Consider the following 12290-nt stretch of genomic DNA (forward strand, 5'->3'; position numbering starts at 1 on the left):
CTGGAGGGACTGATTACCACTCAGACATAACTTGATTCAGATGTTTTTCATTGTTGCCCAGTCGTCTGACTCTGTGACCATAATGTCTTAGACAGTTGGATGAAGAGAAAGTCCCGTTGGGGACATAAACAATTGTTTGAAAAAGGAAAATTAAGTCTTCAAAGCATTTCCACGTACTCAGATCCTTTACTTAAGTAAAAGTACCGATACAGCGATGTAAAAATATTCCATTACAATTAAAATTACTGCATGAAAAATCCTACTTAAGTAAAGTGCATAAGTATTATGAGCTTGATGTAGTTAAAGTATTGCAGTAAAAGTACATAAGTATCATGAGCTTGATGTCGTTAAAGTATTGCAGTAAAAGTAGTGGTTTGGTCCCTCTGACTGATATATTATTATATATGACATCATTAGATTATTAATAGTGAAGCATCAGTGTTAGAGCAGCATGTTACTGTTGTAGCTGCTGGAGGTGGAGCTAGTTTCAACTACTTTATATAAGTTACCACTTTAGTCCAGTGGTTCCCAACCTAGGGGTCGGGGCCCCTCCAAAGGGTCAGCAGATAAATCTGAGGGGTGGTGAGATGATTAATGGGAGAGGAAAGAAGAAATCTTTGATTTTTGCTGAAATATTGGATCATTTGAACATTTATTGAAATGAAAGCATGTGAAGAGTTTAGAGGGAAAAATCACTATTTGGTGGAGCTGTTAACAACTCATAGACATGTGAAATGTGACCCCGACTACACACTGCTTTTTGTAAGACGTCAAAAGCCAAAAAGGTTGGAAACCACTGGTTTCATCTTTAACAATGTGTTGTATTTTAAAAGCTTGTTGTATTATCGATTGTGTCAAATCTTCATCTGAAAAGTAACTAAAGCTGTCAAATAAATGTAGTGGAGTATTTAGGATTTAGTGGCATCTAGTGGTGAGGTTGCAGATTGCAACAACTGAATACCCCCTAATGGTGGCTGCAAAACTGGGGAAAAACACGAAGGTCCCTATTTGGAGCCAATGTTCGGTTTGTCTGTAGAAACATGGCAGTGCAACATGGCGGCCTCCGTGGAAGAGGATCCGCTCCCTATGTAGATATAAAGGGCTCATTCTAAGGTGACAAAAACACAACGGGTCTTATTTTCAGGTGATTATACACTAATTACAAAGTACTTATGAATATTATATACCATTTCTACCAATATTTGGATCCCTCTAAATCTTACCGACTGGTCCTTTAGGGCCTATGAAAAGAATGTGGATATCCTCCCTGGTAAACAGTAGAAAATACATTAGAGTTATCTGAAGACTGTACCATAGATTGTTTGTCTCCACCCAGTGGTTAAAATACACTGGTACTGACCCTGACCACCAGCAGCACTTGACAGTACCTGATAGTATCTGACAGTAAATGATAAGAAAAGCCTTAACAACAGAAACTAAAGCGCAAATATTTTTGTTGAAAATTTTGTGGGAGGAAACTGGAGAACCCCAGAGAAAACCACGCAAGTACGGGGAGAACATTTAGGGGCGAATTCACAAAGAGTGGATTGAGGCAGCTGATAGCACTGTGAATTGTGCATCTTTGCAGGCGCTATCTACCCCGCCTCAAGGTTCGATTCACAAAGATATTGCACTACTGATATGATGACACAAACATGCCCATAAAGATTATTTAGTTTATTATTTCTTTTGTTTAGTGGCCGCAAAAGCTGCGCAATCCTTTTATGAATTCGCCCCTTAGTGTCCACTCAGAAAGAAACTGCAATCTTCTTGCTGTGAGTCCACAGTGCTAACCTGTGCCTTTCGTTCGACATGATGGGAAATACACTTATTTGCTGCTGGACTATTTCTTGGCTGGGAGCAGTCACTTAGGTCTCCTCTGGCAACTACTCTTAGATCATTCCAGCATGTAAGAGCCATTTTTGTTCATGTTTTGTTTGATAAACATCCAGCCACTTGTGAGAGAAGGGCCGCTGTCAAATAGGCAGAGTATAATAAGGCAGTAGCCTAAATGAGCCACTGGGTGTCACTGTTGCGCTGTCTATTCCCCTGAGAATTTAGCAATTATCACTGTTTGTCCCTTACAGGACACTGTAGTTCTAAAATTCATTTCGTTTGGGATGCCATGTTTTCTTAAAGTTTACTTTCACTACTTCGGAAGGTAAACAGTGTTAATGGCGGCCTACAGCGTCCTAAAATATCTGAACTGTTCAACTAATGTGTTAATTAATATGTTAACTTACACTTTGGCGTGAGTTTGAGAAGTGAGCGCTTGTGTTTTGTATGTAAATATTGGCTGTAATGTTGGTTAGCTTGCTGTGTATGAGTAGAGGACCCATTTAGTGGAAATAGTGCAGGGTGAAAAATTAGTTTTTCAGTTAATGTCTGCTAATTGTCTTATGTCATTTAATTTATTTTCACACTAAATCATATGTTAAGAGTGCTTTATTTAATTTAAATATGCAGTAATTTGTTATTTTCAGAGTTAGATTATTCCTTTTGCACTGTTTATTTTGGCATTAGGACATATTTTCTAAAAAAAGTTAACTTTCACTACTCCGTAATGTTACGGAACCAGCAGCCAGCGTTGTGAACCAGCAACAGAGATGAAAGCTGTCGTTGTGAGTTAATAAAGTGCTGCCAGGTCTCAACCACAATCCAGAACTCCTGTGTCGCGTGCTTCCTTCTCTCCACTCATCATCCCATCACACACTAAGATACACAACACAGAGTCCCAGGGTGTATAGAGAGGCTACAGCACGCTTGGGTTACATCTTTGGTGCTGTGACACGGATTGTGGTACTCTGAGACCGAAGAGATAAGAGAGACTGACGGCAGCATCCCCAACTATACTGCTATATTGACCTGTATCTGATCTGTGAGTGGACGGTGTGTTGGACTGAGCTATTATCAGCTGCAAAGCTGTGTTGGCAGGATACTCACCTTCTCCAACATATCCTTTGAAGACTGTTGTGAAACTTGTGTTTTCATTTGAGGACTTTTCATGGTATCCTATAAACCGAACTGCTACTCGAATGGTAAATGAGTATAATCTGTGTGAGACCCTTCTATGTGAAAACTCTGAGACCAATATTAAGCTAGTCTTGCTCATTTATTTCATTCCTATTCTCAGTTAGACATAGAGCTGTGTACTGACAGTCTGGATTTAATTAATGTTTAATGTAAATTTTAGTTTTGAGTTGATAGTTGTTTTACACATTTCATTACAATAGATACTAGAAATAACAGTTCTACATGCTCACAACCAAATATATAATATCAAGACACACAATCATCTATTTTGCTGCTTTAGTCTTTACCATCAGTTACCATAAATTTAAAAGTCAAATCAAAATGTTGAGTGACTATGCATATTCTCCATTAAGGCGGGAGGGTCCCTCTGCGGTGGCACCAGGCATCCAACCCTCCCCCAGGCCTGCAGCAATCCACAACTATGACTCTCTAAAAAGGACACAAATCCACCTTTTGAGTGAGGGGGCCATGGCTGACATCCACACAGTGAACCAGCAGCAACCAGTGAGGCTGAAGCTTACCAACCAGTTCACTATGTTCATGACCCTCAACTGCAGCACCACACTCAAGACCACCAAACCTGCTGTCAGCCCACAGACACAAGACTAAGCTCACAGCTTACCCCACAATCCTCAATGCTGTCACTTTATACTGATCACCATATCATTCCAGCTCATGCATGTACATTACCAGGCTCTGGAGTGCAGGCATCCTTGCTCTGTTTTGATAGCAGCCCAACTATGAGACCAAGCCACTGAACAAACAGATCAGATAACAGCCTGCCAAGTGCAACCTTTCTAGTGCCACAGCTGGCTGTGCAGACAACAATGGCCTCTGCCCTCCCACCCCACGCCAGCGTGCACGGGCCCACAGCAACCCTGTCATTTCAAAGCATCCCAGAAATGCAAACTGTAGTGTAGCCCACCATGAACCATCCAGCCACCTCCCATTATCAAACTCCGGCTGTCAAGCCTAGCCCCTAGGTCTACACCAGTTATTCATGTATCTCTCCTGTGCCCCAGGTTCCCATGCCAAGTTTCCAAACACTACAGACAATGAACATTACGAATAACCCCCTTCTGCTGGGCAGACCCTCCAAGCTTCAGAGTATGGACCAACCCCCCAGTTGCACACGTTGTAAGCTGCTGCCCACTACTCTCAGGACCTGGCCCGTGGTGAAGTAGCCCCCAAGGTCCCATCTGTTACCGGTGCATGGGGCCCCAACACAACTGCGCCCACCCCTCTGAATGTGACCTATGCAGCTTTTATCACACAGTGCCCGCACATGCCCCTGCCCCACTACATCTACCGACACCTGTTTCCAACCCTCAAGTCAGCATGTACCCCAATGCACTCCCACAACCTACACTTCTACCTCCATCCTCCACCCCACACCTGTCCGAGTCACCAATAAAGACTCCTGTCAGAGCCATAGCCAACCCAGTCCTTCCATTGGCTGCCGATGGTGGTTTCATGCAGACTCATCAGATGTAGAATGTCCAAGTCTTCACTGGTAATTCTGATAGCAAGATACCTGTAGAGGACATGCAGTATCTTTTGGAGGCAATAGAGCTCCCAACGCACCTTCACTTTTCCACTGTTGTGCGACACCTTGGTGGTGAGGCCAGGAAGCTGCTTCTGAATCTACCTCCCCATGACCAAACCCATGAGAGGGCATTTGAGGAACTGAGGGCAGAGAACAGTGACAGTAGCCAGAGGTCTGGGAACTCATCCAGCAGATCCTAAGAGGGCTTAATGACGAGTAGGTGTATGCAAAGATTTCACCAATGAAGTCCAGGCTTTTGAGCTTCCGAGAGCTGCAAACGGAGCTCAGAAATCTAGCAAAAGAAACTAAGAAGTTCCAGTCACAACACAAGCCAAAGAAAACATATGCCAGGGTGCAAGTCACATCAGAGTGTGATACAAATGTGAAGACAGAAAGGACAAAACATACCTCAGAGTGGTCAAAGTTGACAGAGATGGTTAAGAAATTGGCTCTTAGCTAAGAGGAAATGACGGCCAAGTTGTCTCACCTGAATCGAAAATTGCTGCTCCACCCCCTGTTCCCCCACCAAGAGTCCTGCCATCTCCTGGAACTACAAACCAGAGCTCAAGTGTTACATGCTACCAGTGTGGGAAGTAAGGACGTATAGCCCAGGTCTGCAGAGCAATGTTCCCAGATCCCAATCTGGCCTGGGCTCACCAACCCCAGACCCCACACATCACTCAGCTCAGCCTTTAAACGTCCAGAGCTCATGGTAACTGGGGCAACCATAGGCAAGCAGCAAGACCCACTGCAGGTGAACACAACTGGTGACAGAGGAGGGGACACCCCTTTAGTGGGTCCCAGGAATGAGGGGGAGGTGGAAGTCAACGGAATAAAGTGCAGAGCTCTCATTGATTCTGGCTCTCAGGTAACCAGTATTACTCACTGATACTGGCACAACCACCATGTCCTTCAGAAACAAAAGCTACAGTCCTCTAAAATACCCATAGAGGCAGGTCAGAGTGTGCCCTACTGTGGTATCCTGGACATTAACTTGAAAGTGCTGGGGAAAGAGTACTGACTGACTGATGTAACATCTGCCTCTAGCATGTTACATTAAATACATCATTTGAGCTTTAAATGGTCACTATGTCTAATAGCAAAATCTTGTAATATAGAATATAATTTTGTCAGTAATTTTACCCTTATTTAATAGTTGTAAGGTGTACATATTGTGTTATTTTCATATTTTTATGCTGTTATCTTATATCTTCTTATCTTATCTTATATTTCATATTTAATATTAGGCTACACAGTATCCAAGGTAACGATGCAGCTATAAAGCATCACCGGGGGAACAAGTCAGACCGGGCTTGTATCCCTCAGGTGAGTGTGTGACTGTTTAATTGAAACCTGTAAATATTAATGTATAGCTGATCTGAGAGAGACTTTATTACTAATTATAACTATATTGACAATCAGAGTGATTATCTGTTTGAACTGAATCATCTCCATCAATAGTGTCTTTTATATAATTTGTGATACAGTAAGTCTTTGATCCTGGTCAAGGTTAGACCGTTGGCCTTGTAATTTGTTATTTAACGGTTATTAAGCTTCACCACAGAAATCATTCATTAGTATAGTAAGTTTCCTTTGATTATGATTTTATTTATATGAAATAGTTTTACTGAGACCGGGCTTGTATCCCCCAGATCCCGAAGTGTTTGTAAAGCAATAAACAGTCATCATTGAATCGACATCGGAGCATCTGTGTGTCTTCGTTGGAGTCAACTAACATTACTGTCAGCCGTTAGTCCAACACCATCATCATCATCATCATCACAACACAACGCAGAGACTGAAGGCTGTCACTATTATCAGCAATATAAAGGAGATTAAACAAGGGCGTTATAAACTGTGAAGTTAATATAATCCCCATATAATCCACACTGACTCATTCATTCATTCATCACATGTTTATTTTAACTGTTCTAATTATCTGTGTTTAATGGGTGGTCTTTGTTTTATTTTGTTTGGTCTGATGGCTGGGATGCCGAATTAAAGAAGGGGTAGATGTAAGGCAGTAGCCTGAATAAGCCACAGGACACCGTAGTTCTAAAATTCATTCTGTGCAGGCAACTACTCTCAGCTAAGAAACAGTCCAGTGTGTAAGAGCCATTTTTGTTAATATTTTGTTTGGTAAACCTCCCGCCACTTGTGAGAGAAGGGCTGCTGTCAATTAGGCAGAATATAATAAGGCAGTAGCCTAAATAAGCCACTGGGTGTCACTGTTGCCCTGTCTATTCCCCTGAGAATTTAGCAATTATCACTGTTTGTCCCTTACAGGACACTGTAGTTCTAAAATTTATTCTGTGTGGGATGCCATGTTTTTTTAGTGTTTACTTTCACTACTTCATAAGGTAAGCAGTGTTAGTGGCGGCCTACATCATCCTAAAATATCTGAACTAAAAACACTCATCCAGTCAATCTGTTCAACTAATGTGTTAATTAAGATGTTAACTCACATTTTGGTGTGAGATTGAGAAGTGAGCGCTTGTGTCTTGTATGTAAATATTGGCTGTAATGTTGGCTAGCTTGCTGTGTATGAGTAGAGGACCCATTCAGTGGAAATAGTGCAGGGTGAAAAATTAGCTCTTCAGTTATTGTCTGCTGTCCGTCTTGTTACCCATCCTACCTTGTTTGTCTCAGATTTCTCGACCCACCCTCCCTTTCCCTTCCCTTCATCCCTTCATCCTCCTACCTCATCCCTCCCTCCGTTCATCCCTACCCTCATCCCTTCATCCTCCTACCTAATCCCTCCCTCTGTTCATCCCTACCTTCATCCCCTCATCCCCCTACCTAATCCCTCCCTCTGCTCATCCCTACCCTCATCCCTTCATCTCCTAATCCCTTCATCCTCCTACCTAATCCCTCCCTCTGCTCATCCCTACCCTCATCCCTTCATCCCCTAATCCCTTCATCCTCCTACCTAATCCCTCCCTCAACTCATCCCTACCCTCATCCCTTCATCCCCTCATCCCTTCATCCTCCTACCTAATCCCTCCCTCTGCTCATCCCTAACCCTAACCCTTTTTTTTGATAGGCAAAGTGGTCACTACACGGCACATACAGTTCAGATTAAGCAAATAATGTATGTGTAAATTAATGAGTTAAGCCAGTTGTCCATTAATTATAAGGGTGTTATCAATCTGCTCATCTAACTTTTCTGGCCGAAAGCAAATAAGTCTAAGTCCCAAAATGTCAAATTATTCCCTAAGTAAAAAAGTCTTATGCTCTATTTTTTACCCCAATGCCACGGCTTGGCATAATAAACAAATTTCTTCCATCCTTTACGCTTTTTGGTCTTTTTCTCGTCCCCAGAACCTTCACCCTGGAGGCTGTCACCGTTCTCTTCCCTTAACTCGGATGTGGCTGTGAGCTCTGGGTGAGCCGCTTTCTCATAGCAGGAGATTTTTTCCTTCAACTCCTCCAGTTTCAGGGAAAACACGTTCTCCCTCTCAGAGGCCTTCAGCTTCTCCTGGGTACATAAATCCTGCTGCTTAATGGCCTGTTTATGGTCTTTTTCTGCCTTTAACTTCTCAAGCATTTCATTGAATCTCAAGGTTTTTCCTTTGTAACATAATTTTAAGTCTGCTATCTCTTGAATGTAAGCCTTTCTCTCCTTCTCCCAGGCTTGGAGTTTACTGTCGTCCTCATGCTCTTTTTGGAGCCTCTCTCGCAGGTTATCTATTTCTTGGCAGAGGACTTTCTCCCTCTCAGAGGCTCTCTGCTGCTGTTTACAAAAATCCATTTCACTTTGGAGCTTGATGTTAAGCTCCTGAATATTAATTTGGAGGGCCTCTTTTTCAGTCTTCTCTGCCATGTACTTTTCAGTCATATGTTCAAAACTCATTTTATGCTGCTCTACCTCATTGCTCAAGACCTTGTTATGACTCTCCAAAGCCTTGAGTTTTGACTCAAGCGTACCCACACACTCTGAACCCTCGGACTGGAGCTTATCTTCCATGTCACATGTATCTTTGTTGGGAACGTTGTCCCCCTCAGAGAGCTCCTCCTGGCTGCAGACATAATGTTCTTTTTCTACCAATGAATCAGGCTCCTGAGCGCCGTCCTCATGCTGCGTCACAACAACTTTCTCTTTCTCCTTTTCAGACAAATCTTTTAAAGTCAAATTCATATCTTTGCAGCTCATTTTAAGATGTTCTACCTGACTTATCAAGGCTGCATTCTCCCTCTCTAAGGCTTTGAGTTTTGGCACAAATGAATCTGCACACCCATTGTGCTTTGTGCGGATCTGCTCTTTGAGTTCACAGATTTGTTTGCGGAGGGCCTTTTCCCTCTCAGAGTCCCTCTGCTGCCTCTCAACATGCAGATCCTTTTCCTCATGAAGCTGCAATTTAAGGTGTTCAATTTGTTTTTGCAGATCATCCATTTGCTCTCTGATGGACTCTTTTTCTGCCTTCTCAGCATTGTACTTATCCTTGATATGAATGAAGGCTGAATCTCTCCTTTTAAGGTGCTCTACCTCTGTAAGCAAAATGTCCCTTTCCCTCTCCAGGGCCTTGTACTTAATGGTCTCCTGGTTGGTTATTGTCTCTCTCATCTTCTCCATCTCTGCACGAAGCACCTTCTCCCTCTCAGTGGCCCTCAGCTGCTCCATGGCTCGCAAGTCTTTTTCAGTTTGGAGCAGTTTGGAGAGCTCGCTAATTGTTTCATGCATGTTGCACTCGGTTGCCATCTCTATCCTGAACTTTGGTTCTCTAACTTGCTGTACGTGTCTCACAGAGTAGTGATCTTCTCTCGTCCCTCTTCGCGTTTGGTTAGTTTAATTCTGTGTGTGTGTGGTCGATCCTGACACAAATGTGTTTCTGAGAAGCTGACATGAAGCCACAAGTTAATGTTCCATATGAATGTTTGTGTGCTGTCATGTTCTATGATCCTTTTATCTGACAGTGATGATGTCACATCCTGTCCTTTGTGACATCATCAATAGAATGTTGTATGATTGATGTTTTTTTTCTTTTTTTCCTTTTTTTTTTTTTATAAATCTTTATTAGTGTTATACAACTGTTCATAATAAAATACATACAATACAACAATATAATTAATTAATTAAATAATAAACATTATAATTAATCTGCAGGGGGTATCTGGCACAGTCTATAAATGGATTGAAATAACAGGATTTTAGATTTGGAAATGCATTACAGAAGTATAGAGTAATGACTGTACAGAGCTGTAAATACTGAGGGTAATTTACATTATATAAAGTTACATTTTAGTGAATTTCAGAACTCGTTTTCACATCATTGATCAATTGCAAACCATTTTGACAGTATTGACCTTTCAGGGAACAGAGAACTGTAGAGTTCAAAAGGGAGAAAGATACTTATTGACCTTGTCACACTGAAATTGCAATTCAATTTATAAAAACCTGTTCTGATGGAGAACAAACTGCTTTGTTAAATGGTTTGTAGTCAGTCATGAGCAATCAATGGATGGTACTAATATGTTGGATTTAATTACCTGTGTTGATTTACCCTCTACTGTAGTTTGCATCTCATAACACAAGTAAGTCACTATATCACCAAGCTTCCACCACCACCTGTTTTGCAAGGACATGCAAATAGCTTTAACTCTGGTGTGACCTATCACTGAGGTGGAGGTCATTAAATCAAACCAAATGCTTTAGATACTATATTGTAGTATGAAGAGAAACAAGTGCATTTTAAGAATGATATATATATATATTTTTATCTCAGTTGGTTTGTGGGACTGCTGTGGGTTTGAGCTCAGGTTCTAACAAATCTACAGGGACATTTGTCCAGATAGTCGTGAGAAACTCAGTCTGAAGCGTCAGAGCGACCCAGACCTGGAATTCCAGTATTGAGGAAATCTGACTACGAGACCCCACCCCGAAACTTCACCAGCGTTAAATCCACAAGAAGGCGAACTAGATCCCCAACACTTCACGGGGAATAGTCCACGAAGAACACGGATTTCTTATCTTCACCAGACTGAAAACTAAGTATTTTACTATAGATCAGTGGTAGGCAAATAGGGGCCTGTGGGTCAAACCTGGACCTCCAGTAATATATATTTGGTCCCTTTATGAAAGCAGAAGTTTTAACTTTCATACAGAAGTTTATGTCACAACTTTTCATCACAACCACTGTGCTATTGTTGTGGCAGACAGCCTTAACATACAGTCAGTATAACATTATGTAGTACTGCAGATTATTGGTTACGATCGGGATCAACGTACTTTACTGTACATTGAACTGTAAATAAAATAATGTGTGCTATGGACAAAGAAACAAAGTGTATGAAATGTAGGAAAGGTGATGAGAGAATAAATTAAACATAAATAATTAATAAATAATTACATTATGTAACAGTGGAGGTTGAATAAAATGCACAATCTAAAGTCCAGTTTGATGAAAATTATGAAAGTGAAAGTGTAGAGCTTAAATGAGTGATGTGAAATGTAAAGTTCAGTTTTATAACCCCGTCTTCATCCCATTTACACCATGGTTTTCACACACGCACGGCTGTCGCTGGCGTCTTCACCATAGCAACGGTCATTGAGGATCATGGGTAGGCTAATGTAGCCGCTTCCGCTACCGTTCAAAACTGATGTGACTGACGTGATGTCGTTTTTTCGTTTTTGGTTTAAAATGAAAAAAGGAAAAAACCCATGTGACTTCCATTTTTGGTTTCAAACGCAAAAACGAATTGGCTGAATGTCCGCAGACCTGCTGGATATTCAATCCAAAAAGGAATAACGATAAAACGAATCGGCAAAAACCAAAAACGGGCCGGGTTTGATTGTTTTTTTGTTATTTGATTCTGACACCAAAAACGTTTTTTTGTTTTGAAACAAATAACAGATTTAATGTTTTTTGGTTTTTGAATTACAAATGAATTACGAATTATCCGATGACACCTGGACCGATTCTTTCAAAAACTTTATGATTCCTTTTTAGCTTAACAGTCTGTATGTGTAGGTGCAGGAACATACATATGCACCCAATGACCTCTGACCTGAAGGCATAATGATGTCAAGGAGACATGAACAAAAACCTGTGCCTTCCTCCTCCTGCCCCAGGAGGAAAATGGACAGTTATGAAAATTAACTTTGTTTTTCTTTTCAGATCCACACTGCACCAACCTGGATGAACTATCTTCCTGCTCTTGAATCATACATTTTGGGCAGACAATGTGCACATTACTCTCTGAGTGTCTAAAATAGTTAGAAAATGCCTGCTAAAGTGTGTAAAAATACATATCTTGACTTGTATAACCAATGTTAATCTGTGTTGTGTTCAGAACGATTTATCCTGGAGGTATAGGAAGGTCAAAATCAGTGACCGTTTCAGTAACAACTTTCTATATTATGGCATTTAATTTATTTAATATTAACCAGTGTAAATGTATTATTTAGTTGCGGTTCTATTCCTAGGATAATGATTTCTTAATACATTTAATTACAGATTAGGGAATTAAGATTTATTGATTTTATTCTGTATTTTATTTGGTTAATCAATATTACAATTTCTAAGTCCTCAGTATTCTTCAAATATTCTATGGGAATAGAATTATTTTCTCTTTTTCTCTCCACACAAAGGAATTAATCAGTAATCAATGTGGTTGGTCCACCTCCTAGACAATAAAACTTTTACAACTCTTTATCAGGCGACTGGTGCTCTTCTCCTGCTTTTTGCCTTGCTGACCGTTGCTGCTTCTTCTA

At 41.0% G+C, this 12290-nt stretch overlaps 1 long non-coding RNA gene across 1 annotated transcript; it reads left to right on the forward strand.

Moving 5' to 3' along the window:
- The first annotated feature begins 7560 nt into the window (after positions 1-7560).
- LOC137180280 (uncharacterized) lies at positions 7561-11843 on the forward strand. The gene is made up of 2 exons (XR_010927942.1): positions 7561-8061; positions 11695-11843. It is a non-coding gene; the product is annotated as an uncharacterized lncRNA (long non-coding RNA).
- Positions 11844-12290: the final 447 nt, after the last annotated feature.

Source organism: Thunnus thynnus, chromosome 3 (assembly GCF_963924715.1).
Source record: "Thunnus thynnus chromosome 3, fThuThy2.1, whole genome shotgun sequence".
In the NCBI taxonomy this organism is placed as follows: Eukaryota; Metazoa; Chordata; class Actinopteri; order Scombriformes; family Scombridae; genus Thunnus; species Thunnus thynnus.